Here is an 11,128-nt window from a genome sequence, read left to right as displayed (position 1 = left end):
CGCTTGTCTCCATATGCTTCCTTGTATCCTTCTCACTTGCCCTATTTGTTCCTTAGGCAGATGTGGTTTCTTCTCTGGAAGCATAAGATGTTGAAGATGAGTACTCAAGAGCAATGCCAGGTAAGTAATCAGGCAAGGGGTTCCAGGCAGTCAGTTCTTGACTGGAAGCTTGATTCCAAGTGCTGACTGATTGCTCTCTTTCTCCTTGTCTTGCAGGTAAGAACAAGGACAAAGGAAAGATAGGGAAAAAGCATGATATGGGATACTCTTACTTTTAACCCTGATGATATGAGATACTCTTGCTCTGGTGTGGCTTGTTTGCAGAAATATTATCGGGGGGAAAATAAGCTGAGTATTTTGAGAGACTCTATTGAGAGTGCCCTCTCGGATGTGAAGAAAAGTTGAGCATTTATTTTATTTGCAGGTCTGCCTGGCTGTGGAGGATGGAGGTCAACATATATAGGAATCTCCCTAACAACATGTAGTAATGCTATTCCTTTACCTTTTTTGGTCATAGCAATGTAGTGGGAGCTGAAAGTTTCACGTGTTTTAACTTTGTTAGAGCACTTTGAAAATGTGGTCTGTGGTATCTGGAAAGCTGATGTTGCGTGTGAAGATTGCAGACATGCTTTATCCAAGGAAATCTGGCTCTCGAAGTTCAGAGAGCAATGCCTCTTCGGTTTTCAAACAAGCAATCCTGTCGGGGATCTGGCTCTCGAGATTTAAAGAATGGTGCCTCTTCGATTTTTGAGAAAGTAATCATGTTGGGAGTTTGACTTTTGAGATTCGGAGAGCAGTGTCTCTTCGATTTTTGAGAAAGTAATCTTGTTGGGAGTCTAACTCTCGAGATTCGAAGGACGATGCCTCTTCGATTTTAGAGCATGTAATCCTGTTAGGAGTCTGGCTCTCGAGATTTGGAAAGCGGTGCCTCTTCAATTTTTGAGAAAGCAATTATGTTGGGAGTCTGACTCTTGAGATTCGGATAGCAGTATCTCTTCGATTTTTGAGAAAGTAATCCTGTGGGGAGTCTGGCTTTTGAGATTCGGAGGGCGGTGCCTATTTGATTTTTGAGCACGTAATCCTGTTGGGAGTTTGGCTTTCGATATTCGGAGAGCGGTGCCTCTTTGATTTTTGAGAAAACAATCATGTTAGGAGTCTGACTCTTGAGATTCGGAGGGAGGTGCCTTTTCGATTTTTAAGCAAGCAATCTTGTTGGGAGTGTTTTCTCGAATGTGAGTAAAGGTTGGGCATTTTTGCCAATCTGCCTTGCCACGGAGCATGGAGGTTGACACACATTGGGACTTTCTAGTTATCAAGCAATGGTGTTGTTCCTTTACCCTTGTGGGTAATAGTAGGGTAGCTGGACCTTCAAAATTTATGTGTCTAAACTTTGTCAGAGATCTTTGGCAAAGTTATCTGTGGTACCCGATGAGCTGATGTTACGTGGGGAAAGTGGTGCCTCTTCGGAATCCGGAGAGTGGTGCCTCTTTGATTTTTAAACCAACGACCCTATTGCCCTTTCTTTTATAAGGGCACCAATTGTGTGCAAGAAGTACATTCAGAGAGTTATTGCTTGTAGGAATTTTCCCCTTACTTCAGAGATTTATTGTTCCTCATTTCTCCTTCATCATTTTTGAGAATGTCTGGCCCATCCGATCGTCGTTTTGACTTGAACTTTGGTGAAGAGGTAACCATGCCTTCTCAAGATAACATATGGCGCCTGATGAGTAGATTTTATATTATATATTTTACCCTAATCTTAGTGTATTTTGGTTAATATATTGGAAGAATTTTGATACTTTGAATTGTATTTTCAATATAGGACTTTCGACTTCCTCTGGAGCAAAACAGGACCAAATGGAAGAATTTTGGAGTAATTCTAGTTGGAGGACGTTTGTGAGTCACTTAGCTTGATCGTATCAAAATTTGGGATTTTTCCACCAAGCGGTTATTTTCTGGCGATGAAATAAAGAAGCAGTGCGCAGTGCTGAAAATGACGTTTTTGGGCTTAAATTGCGTTTTTGGAGCCCAAGATGATCTCGGATGGGTTTGTGGCCTTCTGGAGAAGTGTTCAGAATATTCCAAGCATTAAATCCAGCTATATTGGGCCAGTTTTGGAGCAGCTTATGGGTCCAAACGTGGCTGTTCAGATTTTAGACGAATTTTTACTATTTTAATTTAGGGTTATGTTTGTCTTTAGGGGGATTAGGGTTTGTGTGGGGGCTTAGCAAATATATTGCTTGGCCGTCTACAGTTTTGAGACTAGGCTTTATTTTATGCAACTTTGGAGACAGAGAGAATTGCTAGGGTTTTGGAGATTTTCTACTTGAAGGTGTTTTCAATCCTTTTCTTAATAATATTTTCTATGATTTCAATTATGAATATGCGGAACTAAGTTCTTTTGCTAGGGCAAAGCCTTGAGCCTTAGCATGAATATGTGATTTTTATTTAATTGCTTATGATTGATTGCATGCATACTTTGAATTGTTAATCACCGGGATAAAAACTATCTAATTTTCTTAATGCCTGATCACCATTAGGATCTTTAGAAAAGTAATTTGATGCAATTTTGGTTGGAAGGTTCCCTGAAATTGACGCTGGCTTCTTGTGATTAATAATTGTAATTTCACTTAGGATGAATACCACGTCTTAAGGATTGCATGGTTTTTCAAAGGATTTTCATAAAGCATAATGAGTCTTTCATGTTCAGATTTGATCCGAACGTCCGGACGGGTTGCATGTTAGATATACGTTCTATGTTGGAGGTTCCAAGTAGAATATGAATTAGGAAAATCTAACCTTGAAAGTGGCATGTGTAGATCATAAGTAATTGGTAAAAATTCATAGGATTGCTAGGTGATGGTGGAACCCTAGTGCTTTATTAATTTGATTCTCCCAAAACTGTTTTCTTTTCTCTCTAGCTCTAATATTGCAGATTGTTTATTTTAATTCATTAATTTCGTCTTTATTTTAATTAGGTTATAAAATCAATCACCTAAACTTGTACTTTACAATAATTAAATGGAATCTGATTAGTTTCGAATTATTTAATAATCCCTGTGGAGACGATCTTGCGAGATCCATTTATACTACAATAACCTTGTGATTCTTGCAAGTAAAATAGGAGATCTAAGCCCGTTCACATGAGTAATAAAAATCCTATCAAGAAAATGGCGCAGTTGCCGGGGATTATTTAAAATAATCCCTACGAATCAGATTTTCAATTAGTTATTGCTGTTTATACATATAAAAAAATTAATTTTCGTTTTTATTTTATTTTTACATATTACAACAGTACAGTGCAGATTTCAACAATCTGTGCATGGTCAGCACCCGTTCAACAGTGCAGAAGTTTATTCCATTTGATCCAGAACTTGAGCAGAATTTAAGGAGACGCAGGGAGAAAAATTTGCAGGGAGTTCCTTCACTGCAGGAGACTTTTCTGCAATCCTTATTCTCTGTGGACCTGCACAGCACAAAAACAATGGCATTCGTTATTCCAGAGGCAGGTCTGCCCCTGGGAGATTCACTGACAGCCCATACCACAAATATACCAAGTTGCATTACTTATTCGGCAGTGGAGGAAGGGTCTGTATTTGAAATAAAAAAGCACATGTTGAATATTCTACCTACGTTTCATGGGTTATCATCTGATGATCCTAACATGCACATTGCAGAATTTTTAATGGGGTGCAAAAATATTTTGGTGAGAGGATTTTCAGTCGAATCTATTGAGCTCCATTTATTTCCTTACACTCTGAAAGATTAAGCAAGGAGATGGCTTCTCACACTCCCATCTGGAAGCATTACAACTTGGGCCCAACTCAGTGAAATTTTTTTAAACAAGTATTACCCAGCTTCGAAGACTCTTGACATGAGAACTCAGATTTTATCATTTGCCCAAAAGCCAACTGAAGAGTTTCATGAGGCATGGGAGCGGTTCAAAGAGTTGATTAGAAAATGTCCACATTCGGGTATTAACACTACTGATCAAATGCATATATTTTTCAGAGGGTTAAATATGACTACAAAAACTCTTGTCAACGCTTCATGCGGAGGTTCGTACAAAGATAAAAATGCACAAGAGGCTTGTTTATTATTTGAAAAAATGGCAGCAGATACACAACAATGGGCAGTTGAGCAACCACAATCTAGATCCGTTTTTGAGATGTCAAATGGTTCACCATACGTGTCGGCACAAATTGAAAAAATGGAGAAAAAACTTGAAAGATTTGATGCAAAATTTGACTTGTTATTACAAAGAATTTCGGGTTCACAGGTTGCTGTACAACAACCTTTACAAGCTGCCTGCAGCATTTGCAGCTTGACAAATCATGATTTTTGAGCTGTCCACATAAAGATGCTTATCCGGAGTTTATAGCGGAGCAGGTTAATTCATTTAATAATTTTCAACGTCCCAGATATGACCCGTATTCAAATTTCTACAACCCAGGTTGGAGAGATCATCCTAATTTAAAGTGGGACAAAGATCTGCACTCTAAGCCTCAATTTCAACAGCAGGTACATCAACCTGCTGCACCTAAGGCAGCTTGGGAGGTTGCAATTGAAAAATTAGCAAATACTACCACTCACGAAATCCAAAATCTGCATGCATCAATGAAAAATATGGAAAAAAAAATTGGGCAGATTGCTGTGTAGGTTTGAGAAAGAGCTCCGGGTACATTTCCTAGTCAAACAGTACCTAATCCAAGAGGACGAGAAGAATGCAATGCTATACGGACTCTACGGTCTGGCAAAAGTTACAACAACAGACATGAAAATTCTGTTGGAAATTCACAGGCAGCAGAACTACCCCAAACTAAATCTGAAATTTTTGCAGATTCTGAAATTTTTGCAGACTCTGGGCAGTCCCAAGACAGATCCGAAAATACTGCAGAAGCATCCACAAAAACTGCAGAACGTGTTTATGAGCCTCCTATGCCTTATCCAGAAAGGTTGAAGCCTAAGGCTAAAGATCAACAATTGACAGATTTCATGAAAACTTTGGCTAAAGTTCAGATTAATCTACCGTTAATTGATGCAATCAAGAACATTCCATCTTATGCCAAATGTTTGAAGGATGTTTGCACAAAGAAAAAGAAGCTTGTTGATTTTGAAAAAGTGATTCTTACAGAACAGTGCAGTGCGGTCTTATTGCATAAATTGCCTCCAAAGAAAAAAGATCCAGGGAGTTTTACTATCTCTTGCACCATTGGAAATTGTGATTTTAGTAGTGCTTTAATTGATTTAGGTGCTAGTGTAAACTTAATGCCTTATTCTGTTTTCAAACGTTTAGGTGAATGTGAGCTGAAGCCAACCTCCAGTATTATTCAATTGGCTGACCGTTCAATTACCTATCCTAGAGGAGTCATTGAGGATGTTATTGTGAAGGTTGACAATTTGTATTTACCAGCTGATTTTATGGTGTTGGACATGGATGAGGATTTGACAACACCCATCATTTTGGGCCGCCCATTTTTGGCAACAGCCCGAACTCTTATTGACGTTGAAGCCGGAACATTAACATTCCAGGTTGAAGATCAAACTGTTGTTTTCAAGTTGTTTGAAGCAAGCATACATTCAGGTGACAAGCAAGAATGCATGCGTGTTGATGCATTGGATGGTTTACCCAGTGCTAAGTTTATGAACAGATCATCAACTGACCATCTATCCATAAAGCCCCCGAATTTGATTCGTGATTGTACAAGTCCTAAACCACATTAGCAAAGGGTGCTACATGATGACCAACCAATTAACACTATGAAAAAACATGAAAATTTGCCAGGCAGCCCAAATTTTAAAAAAATACAGCTTGATAAAAAAGTGTGGTTGTTAAGTTCCTATTTCAAATCATCTCCAGGGAAGCAAGAGTCTCGATGGAAAGGCCCTTTTCTAGTTACTAAAGTTTTTCAGAATGGTAGTGTGGACATCAAAGCTGAGGATACAGGTTTCACATTTAAGGTCACCAGACATCAACTTAAACCATGCATAGCAAAATTTGGTGTAGGCAAGTCATCAACTCTAAAGGCACCAGTGATCTAGCCATCAGATTTCTGCAACGTCTAGCTACAGACTTAAAATAAAGCGCTTGTTGGGAGGCAACCCAATTTTTCTAGACTTTTTCCTTATTTTATTTTTCGTTTGATTTTTTTTTCTAGATGCATTTCCATACCTAAGTTTTATTAAAAAATAAAAAATAAAAATAAACGTGAAAAATCCAAAAATACTTTTTTTTCCTTTATTCACGCAGTTGATTTTAGCTCCGTTTTTAATATGCGCATATTGGTTAATTGCAGGTTGCACCATGTGGAAAATAATGCGCGTCCTATGCTGGAATCCTGCACCCAGCAGCAAGTCTAACGTTCACATCAACCACATCTACACTATGCTGGAAATTTAAAGCAGTCAACATAAAAAGTCATTCACAGATGCAAGTTTGGGGGAGATTGTTGCAGATCCAGCACAGAGACATAATTTTAAAGTTAATTTTCTGTAGCTCAGTTTTGCAATGCATGGAAGAGAAGCATAGTTAAATCACAGATCCATACACCACAGAACTGAGTACAGCTAGTTTTACCAGATCTACAACAACTACACTTGCAGGGATTCGAATTTTACCTCCCAGATGCACCGATTTGGGTCATGCAACCTGTGCTGTTTTCGTCCGTTGAGCTTGTGTGTTTACTTCTGTTTCCTTGGCTCTATCATGGATTCGTATACCCCTACCTAAAGAGCAAAAATTTAAGTACATACAGGTTAATGAACTGTCGTTGAACCTGTAAATGTTGAGTTTAGCAACTGCAGGAGTACAAAATCGTTACCTTCCTTATTTGCAGAGGCCGAGACATTTGTCATTTATTTTGCCTTCAGGGACCACTGGACCGGAAGCTCAAGCTTGTTTTCTCTCGGTTGTACGCTAGATTTGAGTGTCATTTTTTAGTCACAGTAATGGTTATTATTCCAGTATCAGATCTTAATCAATCAATCAAAAGGGTTACGGTTTTTACCTAAAAATTTGCAGATCCGTGAGTTTGGGAGCTCTTCGAGTCTGTCTCTTCAGTCTCTTTGTGCATCGCGGGCACCTAATACAGAAAAACATCCGTGTAAGCTTCCATAGAGACTCATCACGAAAATATAACTTGCAGAGATTTTTCGCAAGCTAAGAGACATGTATATTGAACCAAGTGGGAGATGATTGCCGTTGCATGTGCGAAATGGTCTCGATCTGCATGCTTAGAACTCGAATCCGTGATGGCGTGAGGCTTGGGAGCAACATGATTTGGTTGAGAACAGATGGCGACTCAAGGTGTTTTTCTTGTGTTGTTGTCATGCATGTGTTAGATCTTGTTACATTTTCCTCCAATAAATAAATCTGAATAGGAAATCAAAAGATTTGAGAATGATTTACCTTCCGCATTGCAGTTTTTCAGATTTCCCACAAAGGTAAGGTATTCACTGAGGTATGGTTGTTGCTAGGTTATGGAAGTCTACGGATGCAGCGTTTCTGAGAGCAATGAAGAAGAGAGAGAGAGCAGCGAAGGTTTGTGGGGAAATGAGAGAAAAATGTAAGGGACGGAAAACCATTTTTCATTTTAAAGAAAAATGGGGTCTGAGAGAAAAAGAGAGAGTGGGTTGAGGAAAATGGAAGGTTTGTATGGAGAGAGGTTCCCAACTAAGCAGACAATGGTGAGATTAATTTTTTTTTTCAGATTTCAAGAGAGAGACAGATGGGCACATGGGGTTTATCTTAACCCTTGATTTGGAATCCTATGGAGCTCCCCTTCCTGAAGCATGACACGTCTGCGCATCCTCAGCTTTTATGCTCCCTAGGACACGGTTTGAAGAGAGGGGAGAAAGCCGTTTGGGCTCTGGGTTCCATGACTGCCATATACTGAAGACTGTGATGCCTGACGTCGTTTTCAAAATGGCATGCCAGCTGCATGCCTTTCTTAAAGGGGATCCAATGTTTATTTCAAAAGGGCATTGCGTGCAGCAAGTGGCGCCGTGCAGATTTTTAAAATTTTTTATTGGCTGCCATCAATCATGGCCTATTGTTCAGCTGCATTCCATTCATCTCAAGGGAATCCAATGTTCATATTAGACCTTTGTTTTGCACGTTGGGTTTCAAACCCTATGGCTGCCACGTATTCTTTGTCAAGGCTAAAAGGTTGGCACACCATGATCTTTTCCCATGGCCCTAGGACCTGATTTCGAATCAGGTGAGTCTTTCATATAATTTTAATTTTTTTTTAGTTTATTTAGTCTAGGTTGTTGTTTTGTCTTTTCCAGTTTTGTTTCTTTTTAGTTCATTTAGTTTCTTTTATTTTTCCACACCCATCGTTTGGCATGCCATGCTGGTTTCCAATGCATGCCCAGGTGCATTCTTTTCTCCTTTATTTTATTTTATTTATTTTGTTCCTTGTCATGTCGTTTTGGTCATTTCTTTGTCCTATTTTTGTACTTATTCATAGCTTTAGTTGGTGTCCATTGTAATATTTAATTTTCTTTGTAAAGTTGTTAATTTATTTTCTTTTATTTTTCCACACATTGAGGACAAAGTGTGATATAAGTTTGGGGGTGGGAAAGTAAAATTTTAGGTTTTTAATTTTTGATTTTTGTGTCAGTTAAAAATTTTCATTCTTTTTAAGTTAATATCCATAGATTATTTTAAACGTTAGAACAAATGGACATGGTGAAGGTTAATCCCACATTAGAGTCTTTTCTATTTATCGTTACTTAGACACTAATTCATGAATTATACTTTGAACTTTGCACATCACACCAGCATGGTTTGTGGGGAGTGAGATTGAAACACTTGCTTTTAGTCTAAGTTTATTTTTCATTTTTGTTTGAAGTAAAGTCAGTTATTATTGTGGAAAAAGTAATAATTGTCTCACCCGAGGTTTTGCCTAGTAACCGGGCCAGTCCTGCCTAATCAGCAGTGATTCTCGCGTCAAACGGTAGAGTTTTGGCATGGGGCAGGGTGGTTAGTTGGTTTCGTAGCCTTTTCAGCTTGGGTTAATAAGTCCTTAGGGGTGTTCTACACCTAGTGCCCTAAAGCCCTAGTGGTTTGGGAGTCATTGACCTAAAGCTCGTTACATGGGTTGGATCGAAAGTTTAAGTGAACCGACATTGCATAACCACTATCGATACTGAAAAAAAATGTTATATATGAAAAAAAAAAGAGAAAAAAAATTGAAAAAGAAAAAAAAGAAAGAGAGTTATATTTAAAGTTACTATGTGTGAAATAAATAATGACGAGAGGTAAGGGTTTTAGTCGAGTCTCTTTAACTATGTTGGTTCACTTTACACCAAAGGAAGTTTGTGAATTTTTTTCTAATTGATTCTAAATTGCTTAGACTCTGTGGTGGGATTGGTTGGAACTTTTGAAAAGACGTTCTAGTTTTTAAAATTTGCTATGGATTGCAACTTGAAGGTGGAAGTTTTGTTTTGGTTGAGTTTTAGCTAGTTGTCTAGTTTGTTAAGTTTTTATTTTTGTTTGAGTCTTGTTTTGCTTGAGGACAAGCAAAAAGCTAAATTTGGGGGTATTTGATGAGTAGATTTTATATTATATATTTTACCCTAATCTTAGTGTATTTTGGTTAATATATTGGAAGAATTTTGATACTTTGAATTGTATTTTCAATATAGGACTTTCGACTTCCTCTGGAGCAAAACAGGACCAAATAAAATAATTTTGGAGTAATTTTAGTTGGAGGACGTTCGTGAGTCACTTAGCTTGATCGTATCAAAATTTGGGATTTTTCCACCAAGCGGTTATTTTCTGACGATGAAATAAAGAAGCAGTGCGCAGTGCTGGAAAATGACGTTTTTGGGCTTAAATTGCGTTTTTGGAGCCCAAGATGACCTCGGATGGGTTTGTGGCCTTCTGGAGAAGTGTTCAGAATATTCCAAGCATTAAATCCAGCTATATTGGGCCAGTTTTGGAGCACCTTATGGGTCCAAACGTGGCTGTTCAGATTTTGGACGAATTTTTACTATTTTAATTTAGGGTTATGTTTGTCTTTTGGGGGATTAGGGTTTGTGTGGGGGCTTAGCAAATATATTGCTTGGCTGTCTACAGTTTTGAGACTAGGCTTTATTTTATGCAACTTTGGAGACAGAGAGAATTGCTAGGGTTTTGGAGATTTTCTACTTGAAGGTGTTTTTAATCCTTTTCTTAATAATATTTTCTATGATTTCAATTATGAATATGCGGAACTAAGTTCTTTTGCTAGGGCAAAGCCTTGAGCCTTAGCATGAATATGTGATTTTTATTTAATTGCTTATGATTGATTGCATGCATACTTTGAATTGTTAATCACCGGGATAAAAACTATCTAATTGTCTTAATGCCTGATCACCATTAGGATCTTTAGAAAAGTAATTTGATGCAATTTTGGTCGGAAGGTTCCCTGAAATTGACGCTGGCTTCTTGTGATTAATAATTGTAATTTCACTTAGGATGAATACCACGTCTTAAGGATTGCATGGTTTTTCAAAGGATTTTCATAAAGCATAATGAGTCTTTCATGTTCAGATTTGATCCGAACGTCCGGACGGGTTGCATGTTAGATATACGTTCTATGTTGGAGGTTCCAAGTAGAATATGAATTAGGAAAATCTAACCTTCAAAGTGGCATGTGTAGATCATAAGTAATTGGTAAAAATTCATAGGATTGCTAGGTGATGGTGGAACCCTAGTGCTTTATTAATTTGATTCTCCCAAAACTGTTTTCTTTTCTCTCTAGCTCTAATATTGCAGATTGTTTATTTTAATTCATTAATTTCGTCTTTATTTTAATTAGGTTATAAAATCAATCACCTAAACTTCTACTTTACAATAATTAAATGGAATCTGATTAGTTTCGAATTATTTAATAATCCCTGTGGAGACGACCTTGCGAGATCCGTTTATACTACAATACCCTTGTGATTCTTGCAAGTAAAATAGGAGATCTAAGCCCGTTCATATGAGTAATAAAAATCCTATTAGCGCCCATCATTCTTATCTCCTAATGGTCCTCTTACCATTGGGGACTCTGTGATGAAGAATGATATGACCGCTGCAGTGGTGGCCAGGAATCTTCTCACTCCCAAAGATAACAGACTACTTTCCAAACGGTCT

At 38.0% G+C, this 11,128-nt stretch overlaps 1 long non-coding RNA gene and 1 other non-coding gene across 2 annotated transcripts; both read right to left on the bottom strand.

Moving 5' to 3' along the window:
* Positions 1 to 3,164: 3,164 nt before the first annotated feature.
* Positions 3,165 to 7,085, bottom strand: LOC139188282 (uncharacterized). The gene is made up of 4 exons (XR_011571628.1): positions 7,008 to 7,085; positions 6,822 to 6,916; positions 6,619 to 6,722; positions 3,165 to 3,466 (listed from the first exon to the last, which is right to left on the bottom strand). It is a non-coding gene; the product is annotated as an uncharacterized lncRNA (long non-coding RNA).
* On the bottom strand, positions 3,872 to 3,976 carry LOC114823297 (small nucleolar RNA R71). The gene has a single exon (XR_003771411.2). It is a non-coding gene; the product is annotated as a small nucleolar RNA R71 (small nucleolar RNA).
* Positions 7,086 to 11,128: the final 4,043 nt, after the last annotated feature.

This window comes from Malus domestica, chromosome 09 (assembly GCF_042453785.1).
Source record: "Malus domestica chromosome 09, GDT2T_hap1".
Classification (NCBI taxonomy): domain Eukaryota; kingdom Viridiplantae; phylum Streptophyta; class Magnoliopsida; order Rosales; family Rosaceae; genus Malus; species Malus domestica.
The sequence above is the reverse complement of the archived record's forward strand: the minus strand, read 5'-3'. Positions and strand labels throughout refer to the sequence as shown.